Source organism: Tamandua tetradactyla, chromosome 10, assembly GCF_023851605.1.
Source record: "Tamandua tetradactyla isolate mTamTet1 chromosome 10, mTamTet1.pri, whole genome shotgun sequence".
Lineage (NCBI taxonomy): Eukaryota > Metazoa > Chordata > Mammalia > Pilosa > Myrmecophagidae > Tamandua > Tamandua tetradactyla.
In genome coordinates, this window is record NC_135336.1 from 90446483 (window position 1) to 90466487 (window position 20005).

General features: G+C 33.3%; 1 long non-coding RNA gene across 2 annotated transcripts in view; it reads right to left on the reverse strand.

The window, feature by feature from the left end:
* The window catches only part of LOC143648585 (uncharacterized), a 95733-nt gene extending 77671 nt beyond the window's left edge, over nucleotides 1-18062 (reverse strand). Inside the window, exons 1-2 of one of the 2 annotated variants that reach the window (XR_013158640.1) lie at nucleotides 17786-18062; nucleotides 3943-4006 (exon numbers count right to left, since the gene is read on the reverse strand). This is a non-coding gene — a long non-coding RNA (uncharacterized LOC143648585). Of the gene's footprint in view, nucleotides 1-3942; nucleotides 4007-8955; nucleotides 9174-17785 lie in introns of those variants that run through there. The other variant, XR_013158639.1, reaches the window with a different exon arrangement.
* Between the last annotated feature and the right edge of the window lie 1943 nt (nucleotides 18063-20005).

The window sequence follows — 20005 nt, forward strand, 5'->3', positions numbered from 1 at the left end:
TAAATTTCTGTATATTATTTTCAGAAGTTTACAATATTTATAACACCATATAAACTATATGCATAATTTGTCATAAGATGTGAATAATCATTTTAAATAAGTATACATTAAAATATTAAATTCTATTTTTCCTGGAAGTGTGTGAACTTTTAAAAATGTTCTTCTTTCATAATTTTCACCATCTTATTCTACAAATGATAAGATCTCATGAAGAATAACTAATGGGAGGGCATAATACATTGTCTGAAAATATTAATGGATTATATTAGGCACTCTAAGCATTCAATTTATATTCAATTAAATTATAATACCTTTGGTCTCTTTTATAAACTAAATAAAATTTTAAAAAGTGCATTATAATATATGATAAAAACTTATATTAACTCAATGTACATTTAAGTATACCATATCATTTTTTATTTTAGTGATATATTGCATCTATTCATCTAATACTGAATTTCACTCAATTAGAAAATATGTTGTACTCCCTTTTTGTGCACACAATATGTTTTTCCTCCACTACCTCAATCATGAAGGATCAAAAAGCACATCCTAATTAGTATGTTCAAATATTTATCTGAAAAACAATACTGAAATAGTCCCCTCTAAGGAAAGATCTACTTTCATGAAACACCACTCTTCACACACAAGATGTCAGGAAGATCAAGATGTCCCAAACACTACAGGTGGCTGCATAAATAAACTCTGAAAAGACACATCATTGCAGCAATTTCAATGCTTCAAGATGATACCTAGAAATAACAAATAATGACAATTCACTTCCAGTATTGGGACAAAGTTCTCCAGGAGGTTGTATGGACTCTAAATCTGCATCCTTTCTATGGTGCTATTTTGCCCAAAGCCAGGATTCATGGGCCCACAAATCAAGGGGTGCCAACCACTCACTATCACCCTTAGTGATACAGCAGAAAAAAATATGTTTCCTGTCCCTGAAACCTTATGTTCTACTCGTCTACAGGTCTTAATTCCAGAAGGAACAATGTTTCTAGTAGGAAACACAACAGTGATTCCAATGAACTGGAAATTAAGACTGCCACCCAGTCATTTTGGTCTACTTATCCCTCTGAATCAACAGGCAAAGAAGGAAATTACTGGTTGGAGTGATTGTTTTTGACCATCAAGAGGAAATAAGACTGCTACTACACAAGTGAGGTGAAGACGAGTTTCTGAAATACAGAGGATCCCACAGAGCATCTCTTAGTATTATGATGCTCTGTGAATAAAGTCAATGAAAAACCAGACAGGACTACTAATGGCCCAGGAAATTCAGGGATGCAAGTTTGGTTCACACCACCAGGGGAAGAGCCATGGCCAGCTGAGGAGGTTGTTGAAGGTTAAGGGAATATGGAATGGGTAGTGGAAGAAGGTAGTTATAAATATGAGACATGACCAGTTATAGTAACATGGATTGAAATGGTTATGAATACTACTTTCTTGTTTTTGTTATGAAACTGTTTGGGTATATACATAAAGCAAATATCTTTGTTTTCTTCCCTAGCTTATCCCTTTATAACATAACATAAATTATTTTAACTTTATGCCATATTATTTAGTTATAGGATTTCAAGTTAAAGAGTGAATATTACCCAAGGATATGCATCCTCTTCTGGGGAAAGTGTTCTTGCATTTCTGGTTATACACATGACAGCTGAGTACTGTTAGATAAAAATATTGTGATTGCTTTTATTTAGAAATTAAGTGTGGTTTAAGGAGAACGTGTGGTGCCAATTTGACAAGGGGTCGACTGAGACAGTTAAGTTCATGTGTGAACTTGGCTAAGTTAAGCTTTCAGTTGTTTGGTTAATCAAGCAGTGGCCTAATTTTAGTGCCCTAATTATCCACTGTGAAGATATTTCATGGGTTTATAACATCATTAGTTGATTGTATCTATGGCTGATTACATCTAGAATCAACTAAAGATATTGGCTTCTACATTAAGAGGTCCCATCCAAAGAGTTGAGGGCTATAAAAGGAGAACTGATGGTTTCATCAGTCAGAAGGATGAATTGCTATCTCTTCATCAGCCAGAAATCCATTTTCTCTTGGAGAACCTATCAAAAACCTTCAGTGCAGGTATGCGAACAGCTGCTGTTGTCTACCTTGCTATAGAAAATTCTGGTCCTAAGGATTCTACTGAGGAATTTCCAGAACAACTCAGATTATTGGACTGCTTCTCTTGTGATTCACTGACTTTGTTTTCAGTTCTATCACATGAAATTTTATTTTCTCTTGTAATAATGGCCAACTCAATCTTTAGCTTACAGTGTTGGTGGAGTGAGAGGTAAGGAAGGTTCAAATTTGTTATATTACATCTTGATTAATTAAAGTCATTTGAGATAAGTTATGATTTATAGAATCTCTTGTCTTTAATCATATTTCCTCTTCTGTGTAGAACTTAATTCAGTAGTTTTCACAGGCAGGAAATTTTAACCTCATTTAAAAAATCAACATTCTCATTATCAGTATCGGTTTATTTTCATTTATGTTTCTACAGTTCCATTAGATTTAAGTGATTCTCTGTGATTGAAAACACTGTCTTATTTGCATTCCCAAATTGATAAAATACCAAAAACAGAAGGACATGGCATCATTCCTTCCTAGGTAGCACTAATATGAATCTGCATTCATGTACACTGAGAGCCATTGTTATGAACACTTGGAGCACACTAACACCTTATACTAATCAGATAAAATTGTGACTGGTAATTTCCATATATTCAATATTTTACACAATAGTAGCCTAATTTCTTGTGATCCTATTCTGGTGCCTGTTTTTAGCCTTTTCCTGGCTTTGCATATTTTAGTTGAACCATTAGAGATATACTTCTGTGTGACCCTATTTTGGTTATTTTACCTCGACTATTTTCCCACTGAGGCTAACTTTGTTACAGCTACCATCATAAATAATAGTTCCATGTGATGAGATTTTAGTAAAATACATCATATGTTCGCTAAACAGATTCATTTTTTCATCTGGTCTCATTGTATTTCAAAATTTCATGCAGAATAAATATACAGGCATTGGCATTCAGAGAATATCATGCTGAATGATTGTCTCATTTTATTCTCACAAACAGATTTGTCCATATAACATTTTGGCTATTGCAAGTTTATAGTCATTATTTGAAAATATCTTCAACAGATATACCAAATGATATTTTGTGTACCTAACATTAACTATGAGAAGTCATGTCTCATAGTTTTAGTAGCATATTAAAATAATTTTAGTTTATCTTTCACCAAATATAATGGATATTTCTCTGCTAGCCATTCATAATTATATGTCCTCATGCTGTGAATTACAAGTCACATAGTTGAATACCTGGAACAATTTTCATCATACGGTAGACACTGAATTGTGTATTCATTATAAAAAATATTTGTTAATTGAGTGAATAAATTAATGAAGCTAAAAATTATGCAAATTCTTACCCCAATACTGTTTTAAATGTACAATCAAATTAAATATACTCATATATATCCATCTTCAAATCTTTAGAATCTCAATGCTTATATCATAGTATTATGGTATTTTTGTTAATTCATATATTATCTGCAGAATTTGATGGTTAAGAGAAATATAGATTTTTTTTCAGTGGTGGAATCATGGTGCTGTAGCTGTCTGGCCCTCACCAAATAAATCCTGAGATGGTGTCGCTCAGAGAAAGAACAAGCACAAAACAAAATCATTCACACCAACTGATTACTCCAATGACTACACTCCATAGAACAAACAACACTTTGGTTTGTTCTGTTGTAAGTTCATTTTTAATATGACACACATGAAGAAACATGCATTAATTTAAAGGGAACACATGGAAAATTTTTTTCAAAATTAATGTATGCATGTGCCTTTGTTTTCTAGTCAATAAAAGTACTACAAAATGGGTGACTTATAGCAAGAAAAATTTATTTTCTCACAGTTCTGAAGGCTAGAAGTCTTAAATCAGGTTGGTTGTTGACAGAGCCATGTTTTCCTTGAAACCTGTAAGAGAGAAGATTGTCATTTGTGTACTCTACTCTGAAACCCTTCTTGAAAGAGATTGTGAGAAATGCAGTTTGCATACTCTGATAATTGAAAGAAAATAGAATGGAATAAGAATTGTGTAATGTTATGATACTGAATATTATAGTTTTCACTCAATTATACAGAAATTTGTGTTCCCGTTTTTCTTTCCAGACCAACATCTTGTTCCAAGGTAGGGATTCTATTTAGAGTGCCCATTTTTAGAAAGAGAAGTTTGTCATCATTCTAACATAGAAATTTATAAAATACATGGTTTTAACCCATAAGGAACTTAAATTATTATCTATAGAGACTCAACTAATATATGTACATTTTTAATATATACATTTATATATATAACATTCATACAGTATATACATAGATAAATTGTGAATTGCACAGTTGAATTTATAAACTCACCTAAACACAAGGTTGAAACAAATTTAAATGATATTAAAAGATCTAATTATGAAGTATTTGTAACAGAAAAATTAATAAACCAAAAAGGATAAGTCCATTTTGTGATTTCATTAACTTTTCCCATCCACAAATCCACACTCACATACAGAGATACTGATAATTCTATATTACATATTTCAGAGTTGAATGAAATGCAAAAAGGAGCTTCCCATGAAAGTTACTCATAGGCGCTAAACAAAAATATCATAAATAAGAGCTTTCTAAATATGCAAAGAATTGTTCATTAAAGGCAACTTTTTTGACTGTGGCAATATTGAAATAATCACATTATTCATATTTATGTAGACTTTCTCTTCCCAAGAAAAAAATAGATACAGTAAATTTCAAATGCAAAAGTAGACTGAAATATGATGCCAGTACTGCCTGTGGGTTACCATGTGCTCTGGTGGGCATGTATAAGAATCCATGTGCAATGATGACTTTCAGAAACAGGAACCTGATTCTTAGCTTCTCAACTAAACCTTCTTCTTGCCACAATGTGCTATTATAGCAACTGTTAGCCTGGGTTATTTTGCCTATTGCTATGGCTATGGCTATGGCAGATATGGGTAGGCCTGCTGCCATCCATCTTACTGTAGTGGATATTGGTCTTATGGGTTCTACTGAAAACTTAAAGGGCCATTCAACCCATTGGTCTCTACTGTTCTTTTTAACTATGTCACTAAGGATCCTCTATTCTCTCTGCCAAAACTGAACAGCTGTGTAAACTATGAACATGCACTTCCAATTCTAATTATGCCCCAATAAAATTGCAACTGTGGGAGAAATGATTACGTTTCATCAAATCTTCATGCCCTGTACCTTCTCTTCCATGAGAGGATAATACTTCATTTCACCATTGCTATCAAGATAACTATGGCACTTTTGTGACCTCATAGTGGACAGACTATACATCCACAGAGTATCTATCTCCATACTTTGGCTTTCTTTGGACAATGAGGTATTAATGGATGTGTGAGCAACGGCTTCAAATGTATCTCACAGTCAGTAGCACCATTGCACTCTGTTCTCCAAGTTGTTCCAAGGTTGGAGAGTTACAGGAATCCAATTCGTTGACTGGTGCCAAGCCCACCTTAATTTAGCCACAGTTCAGCTAACATGTAGGCATATGAAGTTACAATAAATATTTGCTGTTACATAAAACTTCATTCTGTGCCAGTTTGTTATATGATATTATTGTGGCAATATCTGACTATGACATACATAGATTTATTAGGAGACTTGTACAGGAATGTTCATGGGTATAATATTTGTAATGATTAAATTGTGAACAGCCCAACCTTCCATTAACAATAAGTGGACAAAAAGATTGTGACATATCACATAGGAGAATACTACTGAGCAATGAAAATGAATAAACAATGACGATACAAACAGCATGTATGAATTTCACCATCACAATGTTGAGCAAAAGAAGCCACATAAAAATAGCACATATGGGCGGGCCGCGGTGGCTCAGCGGGCAAAGTGCTTGCCTGCTATGCCGGAGGACCTCGGTTCGATTCCCGGCCCCAGCCCATGTAACAAAAACGGAGAAACAGAATACAATAAAACAAGAAAATGTTTAAAGATGTTTCCCTTTCTTCCTTCCTTCCTTCCTTCTATCCTTCCTTCCTTCTCTCTGTCTTTCCTTTAAAAAAAAAAAAAAAGAAAAAAAAAATAGCACATATTGTGCAATCAATTTATATAAAGCGCAAAGGTGGCAAACCAAATACTTGGTTTCAAAAGGTAGGACAGGTAACTCCAGTGTGTGACAGTAAAGGCAAGGAGGGTGGAAGACCCTCTTCAGGTCCTGGTATTATTTGATTTCTTGATCGTGAGTGCTGAGTAAATTAATAATATTTAATTTTCAAGATTAATCTATCGCTACACAATTATTTATGCTTTTTTCTGTGTTTTACTTTATATTTCAATAAAAGTTTAAATTAAAATGTGCAATGGGTCTTTATATTAATATAGTTCATTATTAGTAATCGTAAGAAAAATTTTACTTGGAAACACATTATCCTTAAGGAAATGGATAGGGGAACTGATTGGATTTGGGATGTCAAATAATTATATTCCCCATAACCATAAACTCATTATCTACCATCTGAATTGTCAGACTATATATCTAACTAAAAATTAAGACTTTATTAGAAAAATTAACATAATTCAGAAAATTACTTTCCTGCTTTGCATCCTCCCTTGTAACCTGGACATGTTTTTATTACCGAAAATATGATGTGGCAGGTTTTAAAACTAGAAGTGAAATCTCTTCCTAAATGCACATTATTTAATTATTGCAACCTTGACATAATAGCAAACTAATCTTTCTTTGTGTAATGAATCTGGAGGCTAAAAATTCTAATGCAAATTAGGCATACACTGTCTTTAATTTCCTCACCTGTTACTATGGGGGGTGTTGAAGTCCCTGAATCAATGGTAATATTCAGTCCAAGGAAACTGATTTCCTACAGTAGAATTGAACTTTCCACTCCTGACACAATGTGCTACTATACAACTAATGTGGTGGCCTGCACTGGGGCTATGTCTGTCCCAATCGTGACCACAGACACTGCTGCTGCCATCCACTTTCCATAGCAGATAATGTTCCCGAGAATTCTATCAAGAAACTTCCAGAGCAGTTGAGCCCAATGGAATGCCCTCCTGATTTCACTTACTCTATATCCAGTAACTATATTCTTTCTTTAGACATGGCATGTCCATATTACTGTCATAAGGATGAGGTTGGGAAGGTCTACAGGCAACTTCTTTATTTAGATTGACAAAAATCACATAGAATGTTGTTCAATTTAATGGAAATATTTATTTTTTATATTCTAGTACTATTTTACTTCTGTATACAATTTAATTCAATGTCTTTCAGGTACAGAAATGTTTTATCTTCATTTTTTAATAAACACTCTCTTGAGAACATTGCTTTATTTTCATTTATACTTATTTTTCTTTATTAGTTTTGTGTGCATGCAGCATGTAAATGCGCGTGACCTGTTTGTTGGATTTCAGCAAGGTAGATCTCATCTTGGTTATTTCATTTCAAAATTTCAAAATTGGGCAAAAATTGATTATAAGAAATATCTTAAATAAATAATAGGATAGCTAATCATTTTATCCTCACAGGATTTTTTCAAAATTGAAAATGCATGCTTGTTAGTGGAAAACAAATTTGACAGGGATATCAATAAATATCCATTGATTCAAACTTATAATTTATGCATTATAATCTTTGCAATTTATTACAATATTCTCAACCAATTTCTCACTGAGATGGTTGATGTTTCTCTAACATCTTTGGACAATTGCCATGCCTTATAAAATGAGTTTGGAAACAAATGGTGTTAGGGGGTCCAACAAGAAGCCATACAAAGTCTAGAAACTGGAAATTTGCCCAAAACACATTAGGCATTATATAAATATTTATAAATAAATTTAATAACACAGACAAACCTCAACATATTTCCATATTATTTCATTAAGGAGTCCATGTAAAGTTAAACTACTTAAATATATTCATTTACCAATCTCTATTATCTTAATCTCAAAATTGCATTCTTTTGTAATCTAATGGTAATTTTTGTCTCATTATATAATCTTTCATCAAATGTAAAACAAAATGAAAGCTGTCAATAAAAAAATAGTATATAAAAATCAATATTTGCTGCATGATTTTCAGTACACATGCTATTAAAAAATCTTAGAGCAAAATTTTACTTAGGGAAAGATATGGAACTTACATTAATGGGAAGTTATCTTTGTGATGAGCAACATCTAATAAAATAATATACTAACACTTGACTAACCAATCAATGGCTTGTATGTTTTCTTTGCCAAGGTCATGCTACTTTTGAGGATAACAGAGAAGATAAATAGAACTCAAGATTCAGGGAGAGGGAGTTCTATAAATATCTCACAAATACTCGATATGAAGAATTCCTCAGTATCCCAATTTTTGAAAGATAATTTAAGCATATTATTACACAAATGCATAAAAGGTCTGAATCAACCCCAAAATTAATTAATTTAAATAGAACGTAGAAAGAAGTAAATGTAACAAAGCATAGTTGAAAGGTAAAATCACCTACACCAAAACAAGAACACAGATTAATAACCTATTTCCATGTGAAAGAATAGTTGGCATAAAAACAAGGAAACAGGTATAAATTATTATTCTATTGTAAACAATCACCACACATTTATAAATTGGGATAAAATGTTTTCATCAAGTAAAAAAACCAAATAGGTAAGTTACCTGTCTTGTGACACCATGAGCGACTTCAATCTATGAAAATTTATGAGAACGTAAGGACACTCACAAATCAAAACCACATAGAGAACATGAAAGAAATCAGCTTCACAAGCAAACATGTCATAGACTTTGAACTAACAAAAACAGAGGAAGCAGGGCATACAAAATATAGCAATTATAACACATTAAAGGCTCCTACTTTGATTGTTGGATTCTTCATATATTGACAAAGGATTCTTAGTGATGAGGACTTCTGCCTAATGAACTGTAAATTCCAAATGTTACATATGCACATCAGTTGAAACGTGAGGCTTACTCATGCCTGTGGTTTGTCCCATCCAACAAGAAGGGTGTATAAAAGGCCCTGGCAGGATGATAACATTCATATCGAAGAAAAGAAGTCCCCATCTCTCAACAGAACCCTCCACTCCTGACACCATGTGCTACTACGGCAACTATTATGGTGGCCTGGGCTGTGGCTATGGCTGTGGCTATGGCTGTGGCTATGGGAGTTACAGATACGGTTGCTGTCACCCATCCTACTGTGGCAGATACTGGTCCTATGGCTTTTACTGAGAAGGCTCTAGAGCCACTCAGCCTAGAGAACTCCTCACTTGTGCTTCCTGAATATATTTCAGTAGATCTTCTTGCATGCTATTTAGCTCTCTCTCAAAAGAATAAATATTGCATTACACAATTCAATTTCAGACTGGATACTTCAGAGACAGCAGCCGTTCACTTTGTTCACCAGAGTCACATGTGACACTCCACGATGAATGAAAATATTACCCTTGAAACTTTACAAATTCTCTACTCATTTTGGTTTAACAACTTTGATGTAAAAAATGTTTAAGTTCATTTTTCAATAAAGTTTCTCTTTAATTAATAAAATATTTTTGCATGTATCTTTATTTTCTTCTGTCATATTCATGTGTATGGATTTCACATCCTTCATGGGCATGTACAGAAAGCAGGAAAGTTTATTGATATATGTACACACATCTAGGGATTCTAGATAATCAAATGATGATCCTGTGCCAAATGATATTACTAGTTGGGTAAGAAGAAAACCAAGTTTCAGTAGCAGTGTAAGGATGGGACATTCCAAGTCCCTCATTTAAACTTCTAATGGTTCTAAGAGGAGAAATGATGTATGAATTATAATGTTCATTTGTTGAACTAAACCTCCCTCAGTCAAAGTAGATTAATGAATATAATTAAAGTACAAGCTAAAATACTGATATCTATATACAAGATGCATGTGAAAAGAGACTGCATGATAGATGCTCTATGCAAGCTCCTTCATAGCTAGGGAGAGAAATGAGAAATTTTCAAAATATGGAACTTAACATGTTCATGAACAGCCAATGGATTAAGGAAGAAATTCAAGGGGAATCAGATATGTCTAGGGGAAAAAGAAAACTTGAAAATGCAAATTACCAAAATTTATGAGATATAGCTAAGGCACTGCTGAGATAGCAATTTATAGCTCTACAAGCTTACATTACAAAGAAAACTAAGACTGTGAAATGGAGACTTAAAACTAGAAGAAGAGGACCTAAAATCAAGGAGAGCAGAAAGAAGGGAATCACAAATATGAGAACACAATAGCACTTAAAAGAATCAAATATCTCAGAATACATCTACCCCAGGGAGTAACAGATTTGTATGCAGAAAACCACAAAATATTGTTGAAAAAAATCAAAGAACTAATTAAAAGGAAAGGATATTCCATGTCCATGGATTGGAAGTCTAACATTTATTCAGATGTCAATTCAACATGAGGAGATTTGCAAGTTTAATACACCCCTAATCAAATTTCCAACAACTATTTGGCAAACAGAAAAATCCAATCATCGAATTTATTTGGAATGAGGGGCCCTATATAGCCAAAGATTAAAATAAATTGAGTAGATTGAAATATTAGTGGTCAGTGAGAGGCAGGGGTAAGGAGTATGGTATGTAGGAGTTTTTTCTTCTTTCTTTTTTCTTTCTTTTGCTGGAGAGATTCACATGTTCAAAAAAATAATGCCATGATGAATACAGAACTATGTGATGATATTGTGAATCCTTGATTGTATACCATGCATAGAAAATCAAGAATATTTGTGAAAGTTTGTCAATAAAAATATTTATTAAAAATGTAGTTGTTTTAATTAATTAATTAAGGATCTTGGAAAAAAATTTACTACACAGCAACAGTAATCAAAACAGCATGATGCTGGAGCAAAGACAGATATATAGAGCAGTGGAATGGAATCCAAAGCTCAAAAATCAACTTTGACATCTATGGACAATTGATTAGCAATAGGTGGGCAAAGCCCATTCAATTGGAGAAAATAATGCCTTCCACAAAGGGTGATGGGGAAATTGATTCTCTGTAAACAAAAGAATGAAGGGTAACACCCACCTAACACCATATACAAAATTAGTTTGCAAATGGATCAAATGAGCTTAAGTAAAAGTACCAGGATGAAAAATTTCCTAAAAAGAACCAATGAAGTGTCTTCATGAACTTGCATTAGGCGGTTTATTAGACTTTATAACCACATCACAAACAACAGCAAGAACAAAAGATAAATGAGACCTCATCAAAATTAAAAACTTGAATGCCTCAAAGATTTGGTCTTTAACATCCAATGACGACATACAGAATGGAAGACTATGATTAGGAACTACCTAAAATATCAGGATTTAATATGCAGAATATAAAAATAAATCCTACAGCTAAGCAGCAAACACACACACCTGTAAAGAAGCACAAACACACACTTATAAAACAGAAAAAAGACTTGCTTAAACATGTCTAAAACATTCAAAAATTAAAGGTGTGGAGAGGAGGTAGGGAAATAGAAATACTCATTCATTACTAGCTGGTGTGTAAACTGGTGTGGAACTTACAGAACGTTTTGGTATTTGCATAGAAAGTAATATGTAAAATTACCATATGACTTAGGAATTTACTTCTAAAGGAAAAAGATTTGAAAACAGACATTAAACAGCTATTTTCATATTAATGTTCATAGTGGCAAAAGCAGCATTCAACCTATTGGGAACATCCTGTCCCCTTGTTTTATTTCCATTGCTTGTAAAAATGTTTAATAGAAAGAATGCGAATTATTGTTTTCTATGTCCACTTCATCCCGCTCAATCTACTTTTTTTGTGCTCTGTCTTTGAAATCTGTTCATGGCTATTGGACAGTACAAGGTCTAGGCTTTCACTTTGCCCAGCTAATCCAAGTGATAATAACATTTCTAGGTTGTTATTAGAGAATGTCATCATTTCTGAAGTAACCTTTATATTCTTATTATTATACAGGACTGTCTTAACAGTTGTGGATTCCTTTTAAAAGAGGTTATCTTGAAGATAAATCAAGCTTCAAAGGAACTAAGGTGACTTGGACCAGTGGAATAAAATCAATATGTGGAATATCCTAAATAAAAATTTATTGAATTTAATATTGCATGATGCTACATGCAATAAAATTATACACTGTAGAAAGTCAGAAAAAAAAGAAAGTAATGAAGTTCATATCCAATCAAAAACACGCATGAAACCTGAAGCCAGCATGTTGATTGAAATAAGCCAGACACAGAAGGACAAATATGTCACTGATATGACATAATTAAAATAAGCAAACTCATAGTCTCAGAATCTAGAATATAGGTTACTGGGGATGAATGGGATGGAATGGGGAATAGTGACAAGATTTAAATTATACAAGAAACTAAAATTTTGATATTGATGGTGATTACTGTTGCACACATTGTGAATGTAATTTACAGAATTGAAGCATATATCTGAACATGGTGAAAATGGGTGATATGAACTTATATATTTGTAGAAAAGGAAAAATTTGCTCTTAAAATAATGCAACTTAACAGCACAAACATAGAGTCTTAATTTAAAGGATGGATTGAGATTAATTTTAGAATTATAAAATATGTTTTCATGAATTGTAACAAATATACCACATCAAAGCAAGGTGTTCAATAATAAATGAGTACATGATCCTTTTGTATTTGATGCAGGACTGTTCTATAAGTTTAGTAAACTACATTTTCTTTATTTAATAAAAAATTTTTAAAAAGACTGTAATCCACTTTAGGAAAGAAGGTGTAACTTGATGTAATGTTATCTCTGTATGGAGTCTGAAGAAATCACATAAGTTGCTACCTATGGGCCACTAGTCATTGACTTGCATAATTTTGCTGCCAAGTTCATTCTCATTCTTGAGGGCAACTGAAGGCACAAGAGATATCTGGATCAAAAATGGGTATTTTATTAAGGTCTGACACATAAATCAGGATATGAAGTGAGTCTTCATTAGCAACTTCATTAAAAAGAGGGGTTTATACAATACTATGATAAACAAATGTATAAAACTCTATAACCATCTGAGGTTTATTAATTTATTTAATGCGACTTTACAACTAGAATAAATAGCACATTACATATTTGAATGGTAAAAGCATATAGATCAAGGAAAGAAAATTGAATAGTAATAAATTTCCAGTGAAAGAGGGGTGATAAAACAGCAAATGAATGATAAACAATTATTCTATTGTAAGGTATCACTAAAATTAATGTCCAGGGTAGAAAATGATTTTCAGGATCAAGTTTACAAAGACTTTAACAAAAACATAGGAAACAGAGAATACCAAATAAAGCAATTATAACACAGTAAAGGCTCCTGCTTGATTGTGGGATTTCTGACATAATGACAAAGGATTTTTAGTGATGTAGACTTCTCTCTACCTAATGAATTGTAAATTCCAAAAGGTTCATATGCACATCCATTGAGAACCCAAGGTTTACTCATGTCTGTGGCTTGTCCCACCCGACAAGGAAGGTGTATAAAAAGCTCTGGCAAGATGATAAAAGTGACATTGAACAAAAGAAGTCCCCATCTCGCAACTGAACCCTCCACTCCTGACATCATGTGCTACTACAGCAACTATTATGGTGGCCTGGGCTGTGGCTATGGCTGTGGCTATGGGGGGTACAGATACAGTTGCTGTCGCCCATCCTGCTGTGGCAGATACTGGTCCTATGGCTTTTACTGAGAAATCCCGAGAGCCACTCAGCCTAGAGAATTCCTCACCTGTGCTTCCTGGATATGCTTCAGTAAGTGCGCATTGTTTCCTTGATGCTTCAATTTCAAACTGGACTGTTCAGTCTCAGCAGAGATTGATTTCGGTGACCAGAGTCACATGTGACATCCCACAATTCATAAAAATATTTACATTTGAAATTGCACAAATTCTCTACTCATTTTAGTGTTACAACTTCAATGTGAAAAATGCAAAAGTTTATTTTTCAATAAAATTTCTTTTAATTAATAAAAATATTTTGCATATACCTTTAATTCCCTCTATCTCATACATGTATATGGACTTCACATCATTCATGAACATGTAAAGAAAGCAGAAAATTTTATTGATATACAAATGCAGATCTAGGGATTCTGGATGATCACATGATGATACTGTGTTAAATAATTCAATTAGTTGGGTAAGAAGAAAACCACGATTCAGCAGCAATATAACACTGGGCTATCCGGTCACTCATTTAAACTTCTGGTAGCTCTAAGAGGAGAAACTATGTATGAATTATAATGATCATTTCTTGCACTAAACCTCCTTCATTGAAAGTAGATTAATGAATATAATTAATTTTAAGTATATGTTAAAATACTAATATTTTTATACAAGATATGTGTATATGTGTAAAACAGATTGCATGATGGAAGCTCTGTGCAAGTTTCTTCATAGCTAGGTTTCATTAAGTACATGTTCTCATTATGCTCATCATTTTCCCTCAAGAACATGTCTGCATAGCTCTACTTAGATCCCTACTAAGGAGAAAACAGTCACATATTCAACACACCATGCTAGAACAATAGAACTCATGCTCTTCTCGTGTGCACATGGAACATTCTGCAGGATAGTCTCCATATTAGGTCACAAAAGAAGACTCTCTTAATTGAAAAAATACTGAAATCATTCCTTAGATCTTCTCTGACATTATGCAATAAATAGAGAAAGCAATAACAGGGAGAAAAACAGAAAATTTGCAAAATTAGAGCTTAAACAGCATGTGTATGAACAGCCAGTGGGTTGAGAAGGATATCTCAAGGGGATTCAGAAATGTCTAGTAAAAAAAGGAAATTTAAAACATAAACTACAAAAATCTATGAAACATAGCTAAAGATTTACTGAGATGGTAATTTATAGCTCTACATCCTTACATTAAAAAGATTGCAAATTGGAGACTTAAAACTAGAAGAACTAGAAGATCTAGAAGAAGAGGGACCTAAATTCAAGGAGAGCAGGAAGAAGGGAATCACAAACATTGCTAAAACATAAAAAAATAACCAATTAAAGGGAAAGGATATTCCATGTCCATGGATTGGAAGCCTAACGCTTATTTAGTTGTCAATTCACCACAGGGATATTTGCAAGTTCAATACAATCCCAGTCAAATTTCTATCAACTACTTGGCACAAAGAAAAATCCAGTCACAAATTTATTTGGAATGAGTAAAGGACCTATACTATCAATGCCATCTTGAAAAAGGAGAAAAAATTGGAGTACTCACACTTTTAAAACTTAAATCTTATTACACAGCAATAGTAACCAAAACAGCATGACAGTGGAGCAAAGACAGATATATAGACCTGTGGAATTGAATCCAGAGCTCAAAAATCAACTCTGACATCAATAGCTAATTCATCAGCTACAAGTGGGCAAAGACCATTCAATTGGAAAAAATAATCTCTTCCACAATTAGTTACGGGAAAATTGATTTTCTATAGACAAAAGAATGAAGGGTGACACCCATCTCACACAATACAAAAAATTAGATTACAAATGCATGAAATGAACTCAAATAAAAGTGACAAAACTAAAAATCTCCTAAAAAAGTACCAAGGAAGCAGCTTCATGAACTTGCATTAGACAATGATTTACTAGACTTTATAACCATATCACAGACAACAGCAAGAACAATAGATAAATGAGAACTTGTCAAATCTAAAAACTTCTGTGCCGTCAAAGATTTGTCACAAATATAAAATGGCAATGTACACAATGGGAGAACATGATTGGGATCTACATAAAATATTAAAATTTAATATGCAGAATACAAAAAGAAATGCTACAGCTAAGCAGCAAACACACACACTCAAGTATGCACATACACTTATAAAACAGGCAAAGACTTGATTAGACATTTCTCAAAAGAAGATATTGCAAGTGCTAAAGGCACATTGAAAATCACAACATCATTAGCCATTAGGGAAATGCAAATCAAAACTACCTTGGGATATGATCTCACACACCAGAATGGCAACTCCATAAAAATTTCAGAAAATTACAGTTTGGAAAGGATGTGGAGAAATAGGAGCATGCATTCATTACTAAGTGGCATGTAAACTGGTATAAACCATGAGAAGAATCTGGAAGTTCCTCAGAAACTACTGCACAGAAATCCCATATTACCTAGCAACCCACTTATAAAAATAACAAACAGAGTAAAAACAGATACTAAGCAGCTATTTTCATACTAATGTTCATAGTGGCATTATACTAAATTGCCAAAAGATGGATGCGACCACAACTGTACATCAACCAATGACGTGATAAACAAAGAAGTATATTCATACAATAGAATATTATTCAGCTACAAAAAAGAGTGAAGTTCATATCCATTCAAAAAGTGGATGAAATCTGAAGCTGTCATGTTGAGCGAAATCAGCCAAGCTAAAAAGAGAATTATTGTATGATATTACTGATATAATTAAATAAGCAAACTCATAGTCTCAGAATCTAGAATATAGGTTACTTGAGAGGGGATGGGATGGGATGGGATGGTGGAATGGGGAGTTAAATTTTAAAATGTTCAGAGAACTAATTTGGACTAATAAAACCTTTGATAATGGATGGTCGTTACAGTGGCAAAACATTTTGTCTATAATTAACAGAACTGAAACACACCTGAATGTGTTTAAAAGTGGTAACCTTAAGTTATGTATTTGTACTAAGAGAAAATTTTTTTCTTAAAAATAAATGCTACTGAAGAGCACAAATACTGAGACTTAATTTAAACCATGGATTTTAGTTAATATTAGATAAAATATGCTTTTATCAATGGTAACAAATATACCACATCAATGCAAGTTTTCAATAATAAGTTAGTATACAGTCCTTTAAGTATTTGATGCAGAATTCTTTGTAAAACCACATGTTCTTATTTATAAAAAAAAGAAAAAGGACAGTAACTAGGTTTAGAAAAGAAGTTATAACTCACATTAATGCAATATTAACTCTGTACTGAATATGAAATTACCACATAAGTTACCGCCTATAGGCCACCTGGCCAATGACTCGCATATTTTAGCTTTCAAGGTTATACTAAGTCTTCAGGGCAATTGAAGGCACAGGAGATAACTGGATCAAAATATGTAAGTTATTAAGGTCTGACACCTAAACCTGAACATATTGAGTCTTTATCAGTATCCCAAATTAAGAACAGAGGGATGTACTATATTATGATATACAAATGAATACAACTCTATATCCATTTGAGCTTTATTAGTACATTTACAGGAATTTTTCAACATAAATAAATAGTAAATTGCATAGTTAAATGATAAAAGTGGGTAGAATCAGGGAAGAACACTGAATTATAAACATATCCAGGGGAAAGAGCAGGTGATAAAACAACGAATGAATGATAATCATTCTATTGCAAATTATTACTAGAAATTTGTACCTTGGGGGAAAATTATTTGTAACAAGAACAACAAAAAAATTAATCATTAAATTGACTGTATTGTAAAATCATGAATTTCATGAAACTATATAAAAATATAAGGACATTCACAAGTCATAACCATGTACTTCATTAGGAGTTGAAAATTAGAATAAAAATAATAATATAGAACATGAGAGATATGAGGTTCCCTTTCAAACTTGTCATAGAGCTCAAATAAAAAAAAACAAAAACAAAGAGTAACAGAACATACCAAATATAGCAGTTACAACACAGTAAAGGCTCCTACTGTGATTCTGGGATTCCTGACATATTGACAAAGGATTCTTAGTGATGAGGACTTCTCTCTGCCTAATGAACTGTAAATTCCAAAAGGTTTATATGCTCGCCAGTTGAGAACATGAGGCTTACTCATGCCTGTGGCTTGTCCCACACAACAAGAAGGGTGTATAAAAGGCCCTGACGAGATGGTAACATTCAAATTGAAGAAAAGAAGTCCCCATCTCTCAACAGAACCCTCCACTCCTGACACCATGTGTTATTACGGCAACTATTATGGTGGCCTGGGCTGTGGCTACAGCTGTGGCTACGGCTGTGGCTATGGCTGTGGCTATGGGGGGTACAGATATGGTTGCTGTCGCCCATCCTGCTGTGGCAGATACTGGTCTTACGGCTTTTACTGAGAAGCTTCTAGAGATACTCCACCTAGAGAATTCCTCACCTGTGCTTCCTGACTATGCTTCAGTAGATCTTCCTGCACGTCATTTAGTTCTCTCTTAAAAGAGTGAACATTGTATCCTATTTGTTCAATTTTAGACTGGATAGTTCATATTGAGTAGCCTTTGACTTCTTTGACCTGAGTCACATCTGACACTACACATTTCATTAAAAAAATTGCTTTTGAAATTGTACAAATTCTCTATTCATTTTAGTTTAACAACATTTATATGAAAAATATTTAAGTTCATTTTTCAATAAAGTTCCTCTTTAACAAAAATCCTTTGAATATATCTTTATTTCCCTCTGTCATATTTATTTGTGTGGATTTCACATCATTCACGGGCATGTTAAAAAGCGGCAAAACAGACTGATGGACATACACCCATCTAGAGATTCTGGTTGTTCAAATGATGATACTGTGTTAAGTGATATTGCTAGTAGGATAAGAATAAAACTGAGGCTAAGAAGCAGTGTAAGGGTGGAACATTCCATGTCCCTAATTTAGACTTCCAATGGCTCTAAGAGGAGGAATGATGTATGAATTATAATGATCACATGTCGCACTAAACCTTCTTCATTAAAAATAGATTGATGAATATAATTAATTTTAAGCACATGCTGAAGTAATAGTGTTTATATACAAGGATATATGCATGCATAAAACAGATTGTATGATGGATGCTCTGTGCAAGCTCCTTCGTAGCTAGGTTTCATTAAGTACATCTCCTCATTATGCTCATCATTTCTCCTCAACTACATGTCTACTTCGCTCTTCCTGGATCCCTACTGAGGAGTAATCAGTCATACATATAACACATCACACTAGAACAATAAAACTCATGCTCTTCTCATGTGTACATGGAACATTCTGCTGGGTAGTCTATATGTTAGGTCACAAATCAAGTCTCGATTAATTAAAAAAATATTGAAATTATGCATGTATCTTCTCTGACATTATAGAATGAAGAGAGAAATCAACAACAGAAGGAAGAAATGGAAAATTCACAAAATATGGAACTTAAACAATATGTTCATGAACATCCAATAAGTTAAGGAGGAAAACACAAGCAGAATCAGGAAATGTCCAGAAGAAAAAGAAAATTTTTAAAATGCAAACTAAACTACAAAATTTATGGGATACCCGGAAGGCACTGTTGAGAGGGAAATTTATATCCCTATATGCCTATATCATAAAGAAAAGAATGATTGCAAATTGGATATATAACCTCAAAACCAGAAGAAAGAGAGGAAGAGTGATCTAAATTCAAGGAGAACAGAAAGAAGGAAATAACAAATATGAGAACACAATAGCACTTAAAAGAATCAAATATCTCAGATAAATCTAGTCCAGGAAGTAACAGATTTGTATACAGAAAACTATAAAACATTGCTTAAAAAAATGAAAGAAGAAATAATTAAAAGGAAAGGATATTCCATGTCCATGGATTGGCAGTCCAACCCTTTTTTAGATGTCACTCAACACAGAGAGATTTACAAATTCAACAAAGTCCCAATCAAATTTCCAACAACTACATGGCACAATGAAAAATCTACTCATCAGTTTTTTTGGAGTGAGTAGGGGCCCTATATAACCAAAGCCATGGAAAAAGGAGAAAAGGTTGGAGGACTCACACTTCCTGATCTTAAAAGTTATCAGACAGCAACAGTAATCAAAAAACATTACACTGGTGCAAGGACAGACATAAAATCCAGTGGAATTGAATCCGGAGCTTAAAAATCAACTCTGACATCT